Source organism: Mobula hypostoma, chromosome 9 (genome assembly GCF_963921235.1).
Source record: "Mobula hypostoma chromosome 9, sMobHyp1.1, whole genome shotgun sequence".
NCBI classification, from domain to species: domain Eukaryota; kingdom Metazoa; phylum Chordata; class Chondrichthyes; order Myliobatiformes; family Myliobatidae; genus Mobula; species Mobula hypostoma.
In genome coordinates, this window is record NC_086105.1 from 132,766,255 (window position 1) to 132,785,855 (window position 19,601).

Here is a 19,601-nt window from a genome sequence, read left to right on the forward strand (position 1 = left end):
TATTTCAAATAACTTCACTTCATCAAATGCTTTTGTGTATTCGATAAAACAAATATTTTTGCACTTGAGTAGCTCGTTCTGATAGTATTCTTAACATCAATATTGTGTTTCTTGTACCTTTGTCTTTCACAAAACCACATTGTTCTTTACCTACTCCAGCTTGTATCTCACTTTTAGCTCTTGTCATCAAAATTCTTAGAAGTACCTTGGTGATATGACTCATTAAACTTATGGGCCGATGTAATTCACGCTCTGTTGCTCTAGGTTTCTTAGGAAGAGTGATAAACACTGATTTCTTCATCTCTTCTGGTATTATTCCAGTCTCATAAATGTCACTCATTAAATCAGTAAGTATTTCAATTCCATAATCTTCAAGGGCGATAATTTGTTCTATTACTAATTCATCAGGACCTGCTGCCTTTCCTTTCTTCATATTTATTGCATCATGAACTTCAGATTTTAAAATACTTGGACCCTCAATGTTTTTCTTAATTTCTGGTTTTTCACTTCGATCGCCTTCAAACAGTTCCTGAGTATACTCAGTCAATCTGTTCATAATCTGACAGTACATTTACATTTACATGTATCATGACATTTTATTTCTTCTATTACTCATTTACGAAGTAATGTAAATCTATTTCCCTGGATACCTAGACTTCTGCCAATAACAGCTTCACGTTTTCTCCCAACCCAGGACCCTTTATGCCTCCTTCCTTCCCCTTAGGGCAGAAGTTCCAGGTTCCCTTTTCTTACGCAGACATCATCCTCCAAATTAACCACCTCACCGCTTATCTGCAGCCAGGACCCCTGGAATCTGGCAGTGGCCCCCTGAATCTATCATTTTCTTTAAGCCACACTCCTAAAATCTTATGTATAGAGAAATGTAACTGATTTTGAGGGCGCATTACATAGCTACTATATCCGCTCCTTGATATGCAGGTAATTAGGTAGAGATCATTCCAGCTGCCCCTCCACCGCCGCTGTCTCCAACCATCTCCATAACTCCCCCCTCCCTTAACAAACCTTTATGTGCCTTAGAATAAATCTTTTAGTTTGATATGGTTCCTCTGGAGTGGCTGTTTTAAATGGAAGCTGTTTTTTTTGAGGGGTAGAAATATTTTGGGTCTCCTTGTCACTTTTTCTTACACGCATTTTTATGTCAGATTGGAGAACATGCAGACGGATGAGGCGTTTTTGGTAGCTGGGTGTGACAGGGCCGGTTGGGAAACCCGAATTTTACAAATGAAATCGACTCATCCCGCCCTCTAAACTGACGTACAAGGAGCCGCCTTGGAAGTCGGGCTCTCAAAGCGCGCATCGGTACAACCCATTCACATCAGTAGCTCCACGTTCAGACTCTCGCTTGCACACTCTCCGTCCGCTACATCTTATGTAAGTAACTTTAAACTTTGCAAGTTAAGATGGTATTTAGGAATACTGATGTTAAAAAGATTTTTTTTGGAGTACTTAAAAACGGATTGATTTTTTTCCCCTCCTGAGCAAGGAAATAGAGCACGTTTTGTTAGGATTGGAGTGAAGTAGTGGTTTCAGTTAGGAATTGTTGTTTGTGATCTACGATTTTCATATTTAATATGTAGGATTTGTACTTCAGAACAGACTTTTTGACCCTAACTCGTTTTAGTGTTTGGTTCAGCATTTCTCCCACCTGTAGTCTTAAAGTTACTTGCGGACACAACACTTGTTTCTTTGAGTAGGGTTGTGCACATACAGTTTGGAGATTTTCTTTTAAGAAATAAGTTTGTTTTAGAAAATGTCTGCAAATATTAGCAGTCCCTTTGGAACGGGAGTTGTGGATACTGTATACTGAAATCGGAAGGTGTAGCGGCCCCTGGAGGAGATTGTCCCAGAGCCGTGCGAGATCACCGCTCCCAAAGTCACTTTTCTACTTCACTTAAGAATTGCCTTAAGAATTTCTTTACAAGTAACCTGCCTTAAAGGTGAATACTGACAGGGTCGTTTATCCAGTTTATTAAAACGGCGTTGTTTTAAACCAGACTGAGATTGCTATCAGTAAGGAGTTCCCTTTCAAACAACTGATTTTTTTTCTCTCTCTAAAAGGGTGTGGTTAGTGCCGAACTGTAGATTTACTTTGCTTCTATAACAAAATAGTGGTTTCTATGATAACAGTTGCTGTTGACATTTGAAACAAAATAAAAGGCGCTCAAAGTTTGCATTACAGTGGGGATTGACGTCGTGCTACAAGTTTATGCGGTCTTGCCAACACGGCACTGTTGAATTAAAGTGTTCTCACTGGAACGGACCCACTTCAAACACGCGGGGAAGACCGCGTTGTTGCTTTCTCATCTCTGGAGACTCGATATTACATTTCGGTCAGACATTTACAGGTATAAGCCATTTCTTGCAATCTTCCTCGAGGATGTCCGAGAGTTATCTCCCGCGCACGAGTTCCCTCGGTGTTCTTCCCCGCACCATGGCATTAACATGGCAATCACGGACTTGTCGTTCTGGAGTGGGAGGAGATTTCAGGCAGGAGTAAACACTCCATAATTTATGAGATTAAACTCCTTGGCCTATGAGGACCACAAATGTCCTCAGCGAGAAGTTCTGCCCGTGGGTGTAGAACAATATATGACCACTTCAAAGTAGGTGGTAGTTTTATCACGGGACTATTGTATATTCTATAAATTTCATCAGAGAAACCAATCATTCGACTTAACAAGTCTAAACCGCTGGTCAGGTTCCGAAGTAGCCTCTCTCTATTTCACCTATCTCCTGTTGTATAATCTCGATTTTAGATAAATTTGTGGGACCGCAGCTGCCACATGTGAACTTTGAAACTTCTTTGTTGGCCCTCCTAACATAATTGTCGTAGGGTAGGGCGGCGATGGCAGGCCACTGTGTGGGTCGTGTCCGTGTACTGTATTACCATTGCCCATGTTGTCAGCCAACCAGTGAACAGATTCCCCTGTCGCATCTCCCATTCCTCCCCCACCCTAGCCCCTGGTTTCTTTCTAAAGTGGGGGACATCCGCTGATCACAGACCTCCTCATAAGGTGATCTGTCCTCGGATTTTTCCTTCTGTTTCATAGTAGGCGTGAGTTGGTATACCTCAAACAAGAGATTTTGTGGATGACGGAAATCCAGACTAATACACACAAAATACTGGAGGAACTTAGCAGGTCAGGAAGCACCTATTGGAGGGGAATAAACAGTCAAAGTTTCCTACCCTTCCTTTCCAGTCTTGATGAAGGGTCTCATCCTGACAGTTTATTCCTTTCCATAGATGCTCCTGACCTGCTGTGCTCCTCCAGCATTTTGATTGGTATACCTGGTGTCCATTGAGGACCACCACTGACCTTCTGGGAGCTTTGCCTTATGTGTGACATTATGGGGGATTGGGTGGTGGAGATTTTGGTCTTTCCTAAGGAATAATCAGAATCCACTGGCAGTATCTGAGTCACAGTTAAACCTTTGGTTATCTCCTGCTGCAAGTTCAATGGAGATCCATTGATTGAGGGCCTCTGTCCCTAGTGCCTGATGCAATGCCAGTTATCTGTGCCAAAAGTTAAGCCTTCTCTTGCACTGCTTTACTAACTTGCTTCAATCTCATCTACTCCAGTGCATCATCTGTTAGAGATGCACATTCAGTCTAAGATGTCAAGGCAGGTTTACAGCATGTAGTCCCAAAAATGTGTTCCACTTTGGTAAGGACGGTTGATCTTCCCTTAGCCCCAGTTCCAATTTCCTGCCTGATCTCCATAAACATTGGCACCCGATTGTCCAAAAGTCTTGTTTTATTTGACCTGGGATATCTTCAGTGATGTTGGGTGGAGAATTCTAAACATTCACCATCTCCGGGGAAGGAATTTCTCTTCTGCTAAAAGTGGATGAGCCAGTCCATTAAGGCAAGGGCTCCCAACCTGGGTTCCACGGGTCCCCTGTTTAATGGCATTGGTTATTGGCGTAAACGAGGTTGGGAACCCCTGAATTAAGGTCAGCCTTCCCTTTTGAAAGCAACCAATCTTTCAGCATCTGTCAAACAACCTGAGTATCCCATCTTTTAATAAGGTCACCTCTTTGAATCTTCATTGAGGCTTCACTTGAGGGAAGCTATCATAACGATGATAGTGGAAGCCCTGCACAATGACATGCATTCTATGTCCTGACATCCATCAGGTCTTAAGATTCAATGGAGTGCTGAGCTAGGCAGATGGGATCGTGCTGCACTTTCCGTGTCTTCCTGCACTGTCGGGTGCAAGAGAAACCCTTCACTTGGTTTTGGAGTTCCATTCTATAATATCTCAAAACCTGACACAAACATTTGAATACACTTGTTCCCTAAGAGCTTATCAACCTCCATTTTAATGACTTGGCCTCCACAGCAGCCAGTGGCAATGAACCCCCACAGATTCACCACTCTCAGGCCGGTTCACCTTCCCTGTGGAGGGCGGATTCGTTGTGGCGCGCTGTGAAGCTGGTGTCAAACAGGACAGGGTGAGGAGTGTGGCTGCCCACTGCTGATTAGAGGGCTAGGGTGAGTGTGTTGGGAACTGGCAGCACTTGTTTCATGTGTTGCTGGACTGCCCAGGTTCTAGGGTCTTCCTCATTGCCTTCTGTTGGATGTGATGGAAACTGTAGTCTTCTCCTCTCCTTGTTCTCCCCACCCTAGCAACTTGACAAGTTTAACAGGCCCCAGCTGAGCCATGGTGCTATTTCGTTACTGGACTTGTGCCAGGTTCCCAGATTTGTGGTGTACCTGTGTTTATATATCTCTGTAGAATGCTATAATGATCTCTTTTAGTACTTCTGTTCGTGAGATGAGAACAGATCCTGTTTAGTGTGGAAGTACATCAGCTTTGCTAAACTGGTTTAGACCAATCTCTGTAGAGCCACATGTCTGAGGCAAAGGAAATCTGGACAGTTTTTAATAAATCTGTAATGGGTGTGGCAGTCTTCAAAAAGCAATCTCAAAGCAAACTGAATCCAGCTTAACAACTCTACCTTGGATGCAGTTCATGGTCTTTCAAAGTTTGAAGGATTTTACTCACCTTGTGCAAATAATGTATGTATATTTTATTCATTATTCCTCATATTGCCCAATCTTTCCCTCCCCGCCTCTGTTCATTATACACACATCAGAGCATAAGTAATTTCTACTCTTAATTGGCAGGAGTTAATGGCTTGGAGCAAAGGCTGATTCTGTTGTGAAAGATAGGTGGCAAAGAGTTGGGTCTGAGCTGCGGTTTTTAAGCATTCATTTAGTTGAATATTTGAAACATGCTAATATTAGTGGAAATTGTTGATACTGGATTCCTGGATCAGGCATTCTTGCTATGGAAGGCTAGGAAGTGAACACCAGCTCTCTGTGGAGGCGATTGTCTGGCAGCTTGACCAGTGCAAACACAATTTAGGAAACTTCTCTCCTTAAATTCAGCCGGTTGCTGTAGGAAGCAGATCGTGCTACCAGTTTATCCCGTTTCAGCTGTTGCATAATTCCAATGTTTGCATGGAGGGTGGAAATTAGCATTTGAAAGTGGGCAATGATTTTTTTTATATATAGTAGTGGTGATGCATTGATAATAGGCAGGATTTGACAGAGGATTCATTGTCTTAACTTGAATAAGAAACTTATACTCAGTGGCCGCTTTTATTGAGTATGGTCTTCTGCTGCTGTAGGGCATCCAGTTCAAGGTTCGACACAGTGTGTGTTCTGAGATGCTCTTCTGCATACTACTGTTGTAATGTGTGGCTTTTTGAGTTAGTGATGCCTCCTTGTTAGCTTGAAACATTCTGGCCATTCTCCTTTGACCTCTCTCATTAACTAAAAGCATTTTTGCCCACAGAACAGCTGCTCACTGGATGACTTTTTGGTTTTTGCACCATGCTCTGTAAACTCTAGAGACTTTCTGTATGAAAGTCCTAGGAAATCAGCTGTTTCTGAGATACTCAAACCACCCCATCTAGCACCAACAAACATTCCAAGGCCAGAGTCACTTAGATGACATTTCTTCCCCATTCTGATGTTTGGTCTGAACAACAACTGAGCCTCATGACTCTGACTGCATGCATTGAGTTGCTGCTACATGATTGACTGATTAGATATTTGCATTACAGGTGTACCTAATAAAGTGGCCAATGAGTGTATTTATTGTTCTAGATTTATTATAGTCTGTAGCTAATGTTAGAGAAATCTCAGTCATTTGATTGAAAGGCACAAGATTTGCAAAATCTTCAGTCCACGTTCGGACAGAGCAGTTTATCTTCAACTTCTCTTTCTCCAATGATTTGATGAACCAAAGTTATTTTCTCTTCAGCTTCTTAATCGTCCCCTTCTTAACCTATCCTTCATTCCACTTGGCCAATTCACGCTACCAAAACAGTCTTTGTGATGTTTTCTCATGCTTCACTCTTTAAAATAATCTATGGACAAATTGGGAAAGGCGATGCTACTCATTTTTAATATTTTAAGAAAAATAGAATTAGCAGATAGCTAACATAGTAACTACTTTTTAAAGAAAGCAGAGCAAATAAATCATGTTATAATGGTGCTGGTAAAGGAAGTGTGGAATCCTGACATAATGAGGGAATAGATACAAAAATAAGAAATAATAATGAAGATAGCATGGATTTCAAAACGTGAAATCTGTCCTGACCAACTTAGAGTCTTAGAACCAGAGAACACCACAGTACAGTATCAGGCACTTCAGCCCATCTGGTCCATGCCAAGCTACTGTTCTGCCTAGTTCCCATTGACCTGCACCCAGTCAATAGCTCTCCATACCCCTCCCATCCGTGTACCTATCCCCACGACCTCTAGGTCCAGTCTCACTCAACCTCAGTGGAAAAAGCCTGCTTGCACTTACCCCATCTATACCTGACACAGATTGGGAGATCGTTTCGCTGAACACCTACGCTCTGTCCGCCAGAGAAAGCAGGATCTCCCAGTGGCCACACATTTTAATTCCATGTCCCATTCCCATTCTGACATGTCTATCCACGGCCTCCTCTACTGTCAAGATGAAGCCACACTCAGGTTGGAGGAACAACACCTTATATTCCGTCTGGGTAGCCTCCAACCTGATGGCATGAACATTGACTTCTCAAACTTCCGCTAGTGCCCCACCTCCCCCTCGTACCCCATCTGTTACATATTTATATACACACATTCTTTTTCTCTCCTTTTTCTCCCTCTGTCCCTCTGACTATACCCCTTGCCCATGCTCTGGGTTTCTCCCCCCCCCCCACTTTCTTTCTCCCTGGGCCTCCTGCCTTATGATCCTCTCGTATCCCTTTTGCCAATCACCTGTCCAGCTCTTGGCTCCATCCCTCTCCCTCCTGTCTTCTATCATTTTGGATCTCCTCCTCCCCCTCCCACTTTCAAATCTCTTACTAGCTCCTTTTTCAGTTAGTCCTGACAAAGGGTCTCGGCCCGAAACGTTGACTGTACCTCTTCCTAGAGATGCTGCCTGGCCTGCTGCGTTCACCAGTAACTTTGTGTGTTCTATCCATACCCCTCATAATTTTGTATACCTCTGTCAAATCTCTCCTTATTCTCCTACACCCTGGAGAATGAAAGTCTTAACCTATTCAACCTTTCCCTACAACTCAGAAGTTCAATTCTATTCAAGTTTATTGAACTGTTTGAGGAGCTAACAGACAACGGGTCGGTAGGAATGTGTTAAATAATTTTTGATATAATGGATGTCAGAGAGTGTGGACTCAAGTGAAAAGTAGCAGAATGGATTGCCGTCTGGCTTTGGGACAGAAAGTGAGGAGCGGGAGGAAAGGATAGCTTCTCCACTGTAGGAGAAAGTGAGTAGTGGATTCTACCAGAGCTTAGACCCCTACTGTTCGCCATTTGCCATTAACACTCTGGAATCAAAGACATGGTTTTAAAATTTCAAGTTCAACTTTATTCTCATTCAACCTTACGCATGTATTCAGCTAAACAAAACAATGTTTCTCAGGAACCTAGGTGCAAAACACAGTGGATATACCACATACAGCACATAAAATATTAGAACAATAATATTAATAAATTGTTCTGCAAATGTACAAGTTGACCTGTACTGGTCACCGAATTATAGGAAAGATGTCAATAAAATTGAGAGAGTACAGAGGAGATTTACTAAAATGTTGCCTGGGTTTCATCTCCTAAGTTACAGAGACAAGTTGAACAAGTTAGGTCTTTATTCTTTGGAAGGTAAAAGGTTGAGGGGGGACTTGATAGAGGTATTTAAAATTATGAGGGGGATAGATAGAGTTGACGTGGATAGGCTTTTTCCATTGAGAATGGGGCAGATTCAAACAAGAGGACATGAGTTGATAGTTAAAGGGCAAAAGTTTAGGGGTAACATGAGGGGGAACTTCTTTACTCAGAGAGTGGTAGTTGTGTGGAACGAGCTTCCAGCAGAAGTGGTTGAGGCGGGTTCGATGTTGTCATTTATTAAGTTAAGTTGGATAGATATATGGACAGGAAATGAATGGAGGGTTATGGGCTGAGTGCAGGTCGGTGGGACTAGGTGAGAGTAAGAGTTCGGCACGGACCAGAAGGGCTGAGATGGCCTGTTTCCGTGCTGTAATTGTTATATGGACATAAAATGCATATATGACAGATTCCGTAGTTAAGTATACCGCACTATTACTGCTACAGGCACTGTCATAAGCAATGCGTACCGGGTGTTCAGAAGTCTCACAGCCTGGGGAAAGAACCTATTACCCAGCTGAGCAGCCCTTGTCCCTATACTGCAGTAGCTTCTGCCTAATGGTAGGGGGTCAAAGAGATTGTGGGACGGATGGAAGTTAAACCCAAAGGTAGCGTTGACTGACCCGGGGGTGGGGGGACAGAGCTGTTGGTGGCCGGTACGGAGGGGCAGTGCAGAAAATTCCAGTAATATTGTGCAGAATAGAAAGGTCAGTTGGTTTCTCTTTTGGAGGTGTTAGTCCAGGTGGAGAAAGGAACAGTGGAGTCTCAGAGTTAAAATAGGTTGTTTGCTAAGATGATCAAATATTTATTTAAAAAAGGCAAACCAAACCCCAGGGTTTAGTTCCAGAAGGATAAAACTGAAAGAGTAATTGTTTTGAATTATGGTTAGATCATACTTGGGGTATTGCATGCATTTAAGGTCACCATATTATTTAGCAGATGGGGAACTCAATGCATTCTGCAAATACTGGAAATTCAGGTTATTGCACAGAATATACTGGAGGTCAGGCAGCATCTGTGGAGAGGAACAAGGAGTCGAAGTTTCAGGCTGAGTCTCTTTATCGGGACTGGAAAGGAAGGGGCAGAAGTCAGAATAAGAAGTTGGGGAGAGGGGAAGGTGTACAAGCTGAAAGGTGATAGGTGAAGTCACGTGAGAGAGAAGGTGGATGGGGGGATAGAGGAGGGAGGGAGGATGAAGTGAGAAGCTGGGAGGTGACTGACGGTGACACCCAAAATGCTAGAGAGACTCAGCAGGCCAGACCCTTCATCAGAAGCTGATAGGTGGAAAAGGTAACGCATGGTAGAAGAAGGAATCTGATAGGAGAAAAGAGTGGACCAAGGGACAAAGAGAAGGAGGAGGGGAACAAAAGGGAAGTGATGGGCAGGTGAGGAGAGGAGAAGAGGTAAGAGGGGAGCTTGAATGGAGAATGGAAAAGGAGAGAAGGTGAAGATACAGTACTAGAGAGGGTATAGAGAGGATTTTCAAGGATTATTTACCAGAAGTGTAAGTATTTATGTATCCCTAAGTTGGGCCCCTTTTATGTTGAGCCAAGGCAGCTTAAAGACAGATCTTACAGAGATCACATAAAATAACAGATTTTGATAGAACGGATGCAGAGAAACTGTTTCCAATTATAGGAATGAGCATAATTGGAGAACAGAAATAGAAAATGGTCATTAAATAACCTAATAGGGAATCTAGAAAACAAACATTGTAACCAAGGTGTGGTGAGACTGTGGAACGCACTGCCAGAGAAGGTGTTTGAAGTGGGTGGTTATGATCCTTTAAGGAAGCGGCTATGTGGGAGAAAAGGGTGGAGTGCTATGCTGATAGATTTAGGTGGGGAATGTAAGAGGAAGTGCAAGTGGAGCATAAAGTGCCAGCATGGATTGATTGGGCTGAATGGCCTGTTTCTGTGCCAAGTATCTTATGTAACTATACATTGTTGCCTGTTCCTCAGTAATTCATTGTCTTTAAAGCTGCCACCCTTGACATTGTGGACTTCTTTGGGAAATACAGATTCCCATCTGCCAACTTTTAAAAAAAACGCTTGGCTTTCTTTTTGCAGTAAGAGAAAACTGCACTCACTGAGCTGTTAATTGAATCCAAGCCTGGTTATATGACTACAGCTTCTGTTTTCACTTGAGTGTTACTGGTGGTGAAGTGCTTTGGAATGTTCAGAAGAAGTGATGGTGTTTATATGTACACGTTCTCTGATTTGGGTACATAGGATGAAAACGCAGATGGATTGTAAATGACACAGTTGCTTGGAGTAGAATCTCAAATGCCTAGCAACAATATTTAAAAGGTTGAGCACCTCCCGCGGGTTCAAGCTAAAGAAAAAGAACAAACGTTTATATAGCACCTTTTCAGAACTAAGAACTTGTAACACTTTTGAAGTACTACATTGCTGCAATGTAAAATCTAGATGGAAACTTTCTGCAGGAGAAATTCTGACAAACAGCAGTGAAGTAAATGAGCAAGTAATCAGATTAATGTTTGCATGAATATTTATGGAAATTTTTAGGAAGGGATGATTGGTAAGTGATAAACTATTATAAAAATCATATGGTGCTCTGTATTTAAAAAAAAGTATTTAAAACTGTATTTTATTTTGTTATTTTCCTTCAGGTGATGTAAACTCTGGTGGTGGTGGTTCTGATTTGCACCTGACTGCCAAGATGACATGTGGGAGTTCAGAGCTGTAGCACAATTTATTGAATAACCTTTAGCCCCCTTCCATAGTAGGTGTCAACCTGTAAGATGCCATTGCAAGTGTAGAAACTGACCACTCAAGCAACTCCACACATTCTGCTGATAAGGTTTCATCATTTCAACATGTCCTTCTCTTCCTTTCTCTCTGAGAAATTTTGCAATACCCCCCCCCAGCATTCTTTCCCTATTTCTGCATTTTGCTCTTCTATAATCATGTTCTGAATTCTTCTAGAACTATTTATTATAAAAATTAGAATCACCAGGGCTTGTTCATAGATTAAGTACTAAATTATTTTTAGTACTTACTAAAACTTGCTGCAAAAAGAAAGCCAAGTTTTTTTTGTTAACAGATGGGAATCGCATTTCCCAAGAGGTCCATGATGTCAAGGTGGGTGGCTTTAAAGGCAATGAATTACCGAGGAACAGGCAATAATGCATAGTTACATAAGAGACATGGCACAGTAAAAGCTAAATTATTTTTAAATACTAAATTATTTTAAAGCTTGTATCGTCCTTATGCTTTGCTATTTGAACTTGGTGATATTTGAACCATAAACACATCCCTACCGGCAATCTACAAACAGCTGTAGACAAGATGATCAAAACTGAGGTGATATCCCACGAGGCAGAAGTCGATTGCAGAATGGGGTGGAACTGGTTTTGGGGGCGTTCACTGCAGCGCAGAGGCGTGGCATAGTCACCTCGCGGAAGTGCCACGCGTTACAGCACCGGTTGTAAGATCGAGGTTGGATTCCCGCCACTTAAGGAGTTAAGGAGTTTGTACATTCTCCTTGTAGACGCGTGGGTTTCCTCCGGGTGTTCTGGTTTCCTCCCACAGTCCACAGATGTACCACTAGGGTGACTGAGCTGTGGGCATACCATATTGGCGCTAGAAGCACGGTGACACTTGTGGGCTGCCTAGCACGATCCTCCCTGATTTGATCAGATGCATTTACTGTACGTTTCGATGCACATGTGACAAATAGAGCGAGTCTTTAATCTTTAAAGTGGTGCCGCGAAGTAGGAGATAAATATTTGTGCAGAGGTAAGCATAACATGGGAGAAGAAGTGGGCTGAATTTTAAGTAGTGTAGTGTACTGTACGTGTTGTGCAGGCAAATCTTTCAGCTAGGTTCATATGGATGAAGATAAACGTACTTTTATGATGATATTATTTCATTTGAGCACAAGGTGAGTTACTAAATTTAAAATATGAATGAGTTGGAGCTACCCTTCCAAAGGAACAATAGCTTTGTTAGAGAATTTGAAAGAGAGTAGCATTTTAATAGACATTCAGTAATTGATCAGTGCTGTGGGACATTCCACAGTGACACTGAAGTTGACACACAGTGAAGAGCATGCTGACTGGTTGCATCATAGCCTCGTATGGAAATACCAGTGCCCAGGAACGGAGAAGTCCATCACAGTTAAAGCCCTCCCAACCATTGAGCACATCTACAAGGAGCACTGTCACAAGAAAGCAGCATCCATCATCAAGGGCCCCCACCATCTAGGCCATGTTGTCTGTTACTACCATTGGGCAGGAGCTACAGGAGCCTTCGGTCCCACATTACTAGGTTCAGGAACAGTTATTCCCCTCAAACCATCGGGCTCCTGAACCAATATGGATGACTTCACACACCAAAGCTCTGAACTCACCACAACCTACGGACTTACTTTCAAGGACTCTGCAAATCATGTTCTTCGTATTTTTTATTTTTTATTTGCACAGTTTGTCTTCTTTTGCACATTGGTTGTTTGTCGGTCTTCGTTTACATATAGTTTTTCATAAATTCTATTGAATTTCTTTATTTCCTGTCAATGCATGTGAGAAAATGAATCTCAGCGTAGTATTTGGTTGCACATATGTACTTCGATAAATAAATTTACTTTGACTTTGACATGAAGATAGGTCGAAGTACAGTTAATTCTTTGTTTTGTGCCTGAACGGATGCCATTAATGTCCTTGAGATAAGGTAAACAGATTAAGCAGATTTAGCAGCTTGTAGGAAAGCTATTCATAAAAATCCAGTTTTGGCTGGACTTTGTTCGCAAGGGTGTCAGCCATAGAAATTCATTCATGGTCAGTTCTGCCAAATATATACATACTGAGTGGCCAGTTTATTAGGTACCTCCTGTATTTAATAAAATGGCCACCGAGTGTATGTTCATGGTCTTCTGCTGCTGTAGCCATCAACTCAAGGTTTGACGTGTTGTGTATTCAGAGATACTTTGCTGCACACCGCTGTTTTCATGTGTGGTTACTTGAGTTACTGTTGCCTTCCTGTCAGCTTGAACTAGTCTGGTTCATTCTCCTCGGACCACTTCCATTAACAAGGCCTTTTCACCTACAGAACTACTGCTCACTGGATGACCATTTATTGGTAAACCCTAGAGATTGTTGTGTGTGAAAATCCCAGTAGATCAGTAGTTTCTGAGATACTTAAACCACCCTGTCTGGGGCCAACGGTCATTTTATGGTCACAGTCACTGAGATCACGTTTTTTTTCCCCCCCCCTTTCTGATACTTTGTCTGAGCAACAACTGAACCTCCTGACCGTGTCTGCATGCTTTCATGCGTTGAGTTGCTGCCACATGATTGGCTGATTAGTTATTTGTACTAACAAGCAGGTGTACCTGATAAAGTGACCAATGAGTGTATTTGTGTCAGTGCATAGTACCGTGACCCTGCTGTTCATTCCTTTGAAACTAATGACGTAAACTTACGGGTTATAATGAAGGGATTAAATTGTGGTCAGCCATGCTTTTTTCTGTATATCTGGGTGAAGATAGAAACATGAGTTCACAATTATATGTAACAACAGATAAGTGAAATGAAATGTGAAGGTGGTCTAACAAGATTTATGAAAGCTTTGTGTTAATCCACAAATTATAGCCAAGGGCTGTATTTAGGGGAATTAATACTGTGTAAAATAATTCACTCTCATAATATACCTGAAATCCGGACTCCACTTTTCTTTTTCACCTGAGGGATTAATTACTGCCACCTTGGCTGAGAAAGGGAACAGCTTGTGGTTTGCAGTGTCTCCCTTGGTATACAATTCCACCAAGCTGAATGAGAATAATAATCAATGTCTGTAGCCCGCAGTTCTTGGAACTGTTGACTGAGCTATGGGTGCCTTTAGGGACAGAGCAGACGGCAGGGAAAAGACATGATTTATAATTTGCGTGATAGAGATAGTTTCTAAACCCTATTGAAGGTTGGTGCTTGTTTTACGCATCTCCTTTGCTGTCTGGCTGCAACTGATGATTTATTGTCTCACAGAATGCACATCACCGAACAGGCCCTTTGGCCACGGCGTTGAACCGACCTTTAAACCTGCTCCAGGGTTAATCTAACCCTTCCGTTCAACATAACCCTCTGTTTGTCTTTCATCCATGTCCCTATCTAAGAGGGTCTCTTAAATGTCCCTAATGTATCTGCCACTATCATCGTCTCTGGTAGCTTGTTCCATGCAACTACCACTCTCTATATTAAAAATAAAACTATCTCTGACATCCCCGTCTACATTTCTGTAATCACCTTAAAGTCATGCCATATTCTATTAGCCATTTCTGCTCTGGAAAGAGGTCTCTATCTGCCCAATCTTTCCATATCTCTTATCATCTTGCACACCTCTATCAAGTCACTGCTCATCTGCCTTCGCTCCAAAGAGAAAAGCCCTGGCTTGCTTGTGAGACATGCATTCTGGTAAATCTCCTCTGCATCCTCTTCAAAGCTTGCACATCCTTCCTATAACTGGGGGGCGGCGACCAGAACTGAACACAAAATTTCAAGTGTGGTCAAACTGGAGATTTGTAGAGTTGCAGCACTCCCCGGCAGCTTTGTGACCTGGAATATCAAAGAGGCTTTCCCAGCCGACCGCTCCCTCCTTACCAACCTGAGTCATCCACGAGCGTGTTTGTGTGACTCAGTCATCATTGCTGCTCTTGGGGTGGATCGCCAGGCTTCTTGCTTTACATCACTCCAGTAGTCTTGTGGTTATTGTTTGCTAACCAGTTCTTTCTCTAAAATTCCAGATAATTTCAAATCTGTTATTACAAAGAGCATCTATTAATTATTGTGAAAGTTGGCTACATCCAGAATTGTGGGTTTGCAAGCTTTGTTATTTAGCTACATATTTTGTAGGTAATTTGTCTTTCAGTATATTGCAATTTTGGGATTAAAGTATTATATTAATTTGCATGTTGAGTGCACCCCTTTAAGAGAGCTAAACTTAATTCAAGACTATAATCCCCATCTTGTTAAGTATTTACAAGTACCCTCACTTTAGGAAGATTATCCTGTGCTAATCTGTACTTCAAGGACTAATTTACTTCACTATTACTATTTTTCTTAAGGGGTCTAGTTGTCAATAATCCCTATTTTGAATGGTGGATCCCTCCCCTCCCAACCAAGGAGGAGATACTCCCAGCTAACAAAGCATATTAAGCAGAATTTATTTTTACATGAAGCACGTTTAATTCTGAGCAGTAATTCTTGACAGAGATCTATAATTTACAAAGGAATTTCCAAACACAAGTACAGTTCCTACAAATTTGGAAACCAATGCCAATATGTTGCAGACAATTGAATTGTCCGTCATGGAAACTGAGTCTGAGGAATGAATTCTGTGTCATTCCTACCAACCCTGACTGTCTTTTAACATTTATCTTCTCATGGGACAGCATTTGGGGATTGCATTTATCAGGTCTGGTGGTTGGAGTCTTTAATTCGGCCAATATGTTTCTCTTGATTAGGTCATAGTTCAACAATGGATTCAATTGTTTCTGTGTGTACTGTTTATACACTGTTTAGAAAAGAATAAGCAGTTGCTATTTTGGGCCAAGACTCTTCTTCAGAACTAGTACTGGTAAGAGGATTAACTTGGTGAACAACAAACAGCTTGAATATTGGGCAGTTTCTGCTGCTCTGCAAAAAAGCTGAGGTTAGCAATGAGCTTCTTGGACCTAGAAAGTGAATCTCCATTATATCAGGGTTTCCCAACCTGGGGTCCAAGGACCCCTCAGTTAATGGTAAGGCTCCATGGCATAAAAAAAATTGTTGGGATCTCTGCATTATACTTACCATCTATGACGTGAGACGGGATTTACTTATTTATATGGGATAGCCCAATAGCAAAGTCATCCACATGAGAAAGTATGACATAACTTTGCGTGCTCTAAGATGGGTAAGGTTGTGGTCATGCCTGCAATATTGTGGTTACTGTGTTACCATGGCAACTCATAGTCTGCAGGAGTCTTGTGTAAGTTTATAGTGTAGCTCTTGATGTTTTATAAATCATCCAGGAGATTGGTTCTTGGGTTGTGGCTGTGGTTTAGGAAATGGTCACTTAACTTATCAAGTTGTTGGACTTGTAAACTCAAAGCAGGAGTTTAAATCCCTAAACATCAGATGGGGATTTTGAATTTGGTAAATGAAGAATCTTTAAAAGATGTCTATAATGTAAAGCAGAAGCTTGTGTTTTAAAAGAAGCATTTGTTGTGTGATTTTGGTATGCCACCCAGCCAATTTCTACAGTTATACCATGGAGAGCATTCCAACTAGCTGCATCACCACCTAATACAGAGGCTCCGATGCACAGGATCGGAAAAAGCTGCATAGACTTATGCAGCTCCATCATGGACACCGGCCTCTCCACATATTTAAAAGCTGATGCCTCAAGAAGGCAGCATCCACCCATAAGAACCCTCACCATCCAGGACATTACTATTCTTGTTGCTGTCATTAAGGAGGAGGTACAGGAACTTTAGAGCGCATTGTTTTAGGAACGGCTTCTAAAACATTGGAACAGCTTCTTCCTCTCTGCCATCAGATTTCTGAACGGTCTATGAACCCATAAAGCCACCTCATTATTTTGCTTTCTCTTTGCACTATATGTTTATTTTATACTGTGTATATTTCTGATTGTAGTTTGTGGTAATTTTTAAAAAAATTATTACTCTCTACTGCTGTTGGGAAACAATAGAAAAATCAGTGATTTTATGTAAACTTGATTCTGATTCTACATGTATGTCCTCCCAGAAAGGAAATTTGTGAAATAATCTCATTGAATGGCGGAACAATCCCAAGGGATCAATAGCTCTTTCTCTAATTATTTCTTATATTGTTATCCAATTTTCAACCATTGACCATTTCAGAAAGTAATTATCAAGTTGAGTGTAGGCACTTAAAAAGGCCATTGGGTTGGGACCTATCTCATGGGACAGCATTTGAGGACAGCTTTGAAAGTGGTGCTGTTGCATACCGAAGAGAGGTCAAACCTCTTCTGACCACTATTGTGAGAGCCCGCATTCAGACTGAGCAACCCAACAAATGCTTTCTTCCTTAGAAATCAACCTCTATTTTCCGGATTGCAAATGGTCATCTTTAAAAGAAGAAAGCTCTTATTCATTAATCCTTGAATTTTGTACAAGGGGCATTGCTGAAGTGACATTAAACATGAAAGGGATAAGTTTCCCTTTTCTCACCATTTTTTAACTTCAGTGGAAAATTTGATATGTACTACATTGCGTATGAAATTTAAAAGTGACAAACTTCAGTGAACTTTGTAAAAGATAAAAATGAAGTAGCTATTCGTTGCCTGTGTTCAGCCAAACACACATTAGACCCCGTACACACATTAGAACCTTGAGATGCTCTTAAACTGCAGTTGAACCTAACTCTACTAAGTTTGCTGTTCTTTTAGATTACAAGCCCAGCTTGGTGTGGGCATGATTGCAACAGTCCATAAAACAATCACCAGTATCTGAGATCCAAGTTGTTTTCGTGAGTTATACTAAAAAGAAGTCTTTCATAAGCATGAGTTCAGTGGAAATCTCAGTACATGGAGATCAGAAACTCCATAACTGAAGGCACTAGCTTAAACAATGAATTCTGTGATGATTCTAAATCACCATGGCAGGAAGGTCATAAATCTAGTTTGCATGAGCAAATACATTGTATGCATCATTTGTTTTGGATTATGTTCACAGTAATGCTTCTCTGAATTTACACCCACTTAGCCCAAATCTCTGTGATGTATTAACTCCACAATGATACCAACCCCTTCTGAAGGTGCTTCCATAGAGTGATTAGGTAGGGAGCTCCAGAATTATGAAGCAAGCAACAGTGAAAGAACAGTGATTATATTTCTAATCATGGGAATGCATGACCTAGAGGGAAACTTGAAACCAACATACCTGCTGTGCTTGGGCTCAGGTTGTTCAGAAAGTACGGTTGTGGAGATCTGCAATGCATCTCGTAACTGGTTCAGACTGTAACCTTGGTGACCAGTGATAATAGGAAGAATTATTTATTTATATGTATTCATTTTCTGAGAAACAGCACAGAATAAGACCTTCCATAAGACCATAAGATATAGGAGCAGAATTAGGTTGTTTGCCCTATCGAGTCTGCTCTGTCATTTAATCGTGGCCCCAGTCTCCTGCCATCTTCCTGTATCCTTTCATGCCCTGACCAGTCAAGAATCTATCAACCTCTGCCTTAAATATACATAAAGACTTGACCTCCATAGCTGCCTTTGGCAAAAAATTCCACAGGCATTCTCTGTCTAAAGAGATCCTTCAAGCTGTGCCGCCCAGCAATTCCTCCGATTTAATCCTAGCATAATCAGAGTACGATTCGCAATGACCAATTAAACTACCAACTGTTCTGTCTTTGGACTGTTGGAGGAAACGGGAGCACCCAGAGGAAACCCACTCAGTCACAGGGAGAAAGTACAAACTCCTTACAGGCAGCGAGGAGAATTGAACCCGGGTCGCTGGCACTGTAAAGCATTGTCCTAACCACTATGCTCCTGTGCTGCCCTATTTAAGGGTAGAGTAGGTTTCTTTGGTTTGAAACTTGAGGGCTTTGCAGTGTTTGCTCATTGACATTTCCTTGACGTATGCTTTGTAGGTGGTGGAAGATGTCAAGCGATCTAAAGGTGAGTCAGTCAACAAAAAATAACCAATCTCGCATCCAACCAGTGAAGTGTCTGGTCAGGGTTGAGCAGCGTTGCCGGGGTGTGATAGAGACTGAAAAACAATAGGGACATCTAAGAGATTCTTGAGATAGGTACATTGGTAAAAGAAAGGAGGAGGATTATTGGCTGTGTAAGAGGGAAGGGTTAGATTGATTGTCGTGTGGGTTTATGTAGTTTGACGCAACGTTGTAGGGCAAAGGGCCCTTATTGTTCTGTGTGCCTTGTTCTTTAGAGTATTGATGGGACAAAGGGATGGCAATGTTGAAGAATGTGAAGGAGATATGGACTCTGATTTGTGCTAGTGTTGCATAATTATTATAAATTACTGCATGCAAGCAGTCTACTTCAATATCATCTTTGGTTACTTACAAAATTGAATTGAATTTTACTAAGATTTTCAATACAGATTGAGCACCCCTTATCCAAAAATCCAAAATCTGGTAACCTCCAGCATCTGAAACCTTTTTGAGCGCTAACATGACACCACAAATGGAAAATTCCACAAGACACTGGGAAGGTTCCCAGGAAATGCGCAAGTCTCTACGCACCACAGACAGATTGAGTAATGATCTCACTTACCCTGATTGAGGCTCTGTTGTTCTGCAGTCATCATAGCCAGACCTTTGTGCATTACTCTCAGCGATTACCATGTGTTCTGCACTTATTCTCTGCTCTGTGTTGTGAAGATATTGTTGAAATTATCAAAAGGC

At 41.6% G+C, this 19,601-nt stretch overlaps 1 protein-coding gene across 2 annotated transcripts in view; it reads left to right on the forward strand.

The window, feature by feature from the left end:
• The first annotated feature begins 1,243 nt into the window (after nucleotides 1-1,243).
• emp2 (epithelial membrane protein 2) overlaps nucleotides 1,244-19,601 on the forward strand; it is a 57,154-nt gene continuing 38,796 nt past the window's right edge. The window contains exon 1 of one of the 2 annotated variants that reach the window (XM_063059214.1): nucleotides 1,244-1,392. The gene's annotated coding sequence lies outside the window, so the exon portion shown is untranslated. Of the gene's footprint in view, nucleotides 1,393-2,347; nucleotides 2,367-19,601 lie in introns of those variants that run through there. The other variant, XM_063059215.1, reaches the window with a different exon arrangement.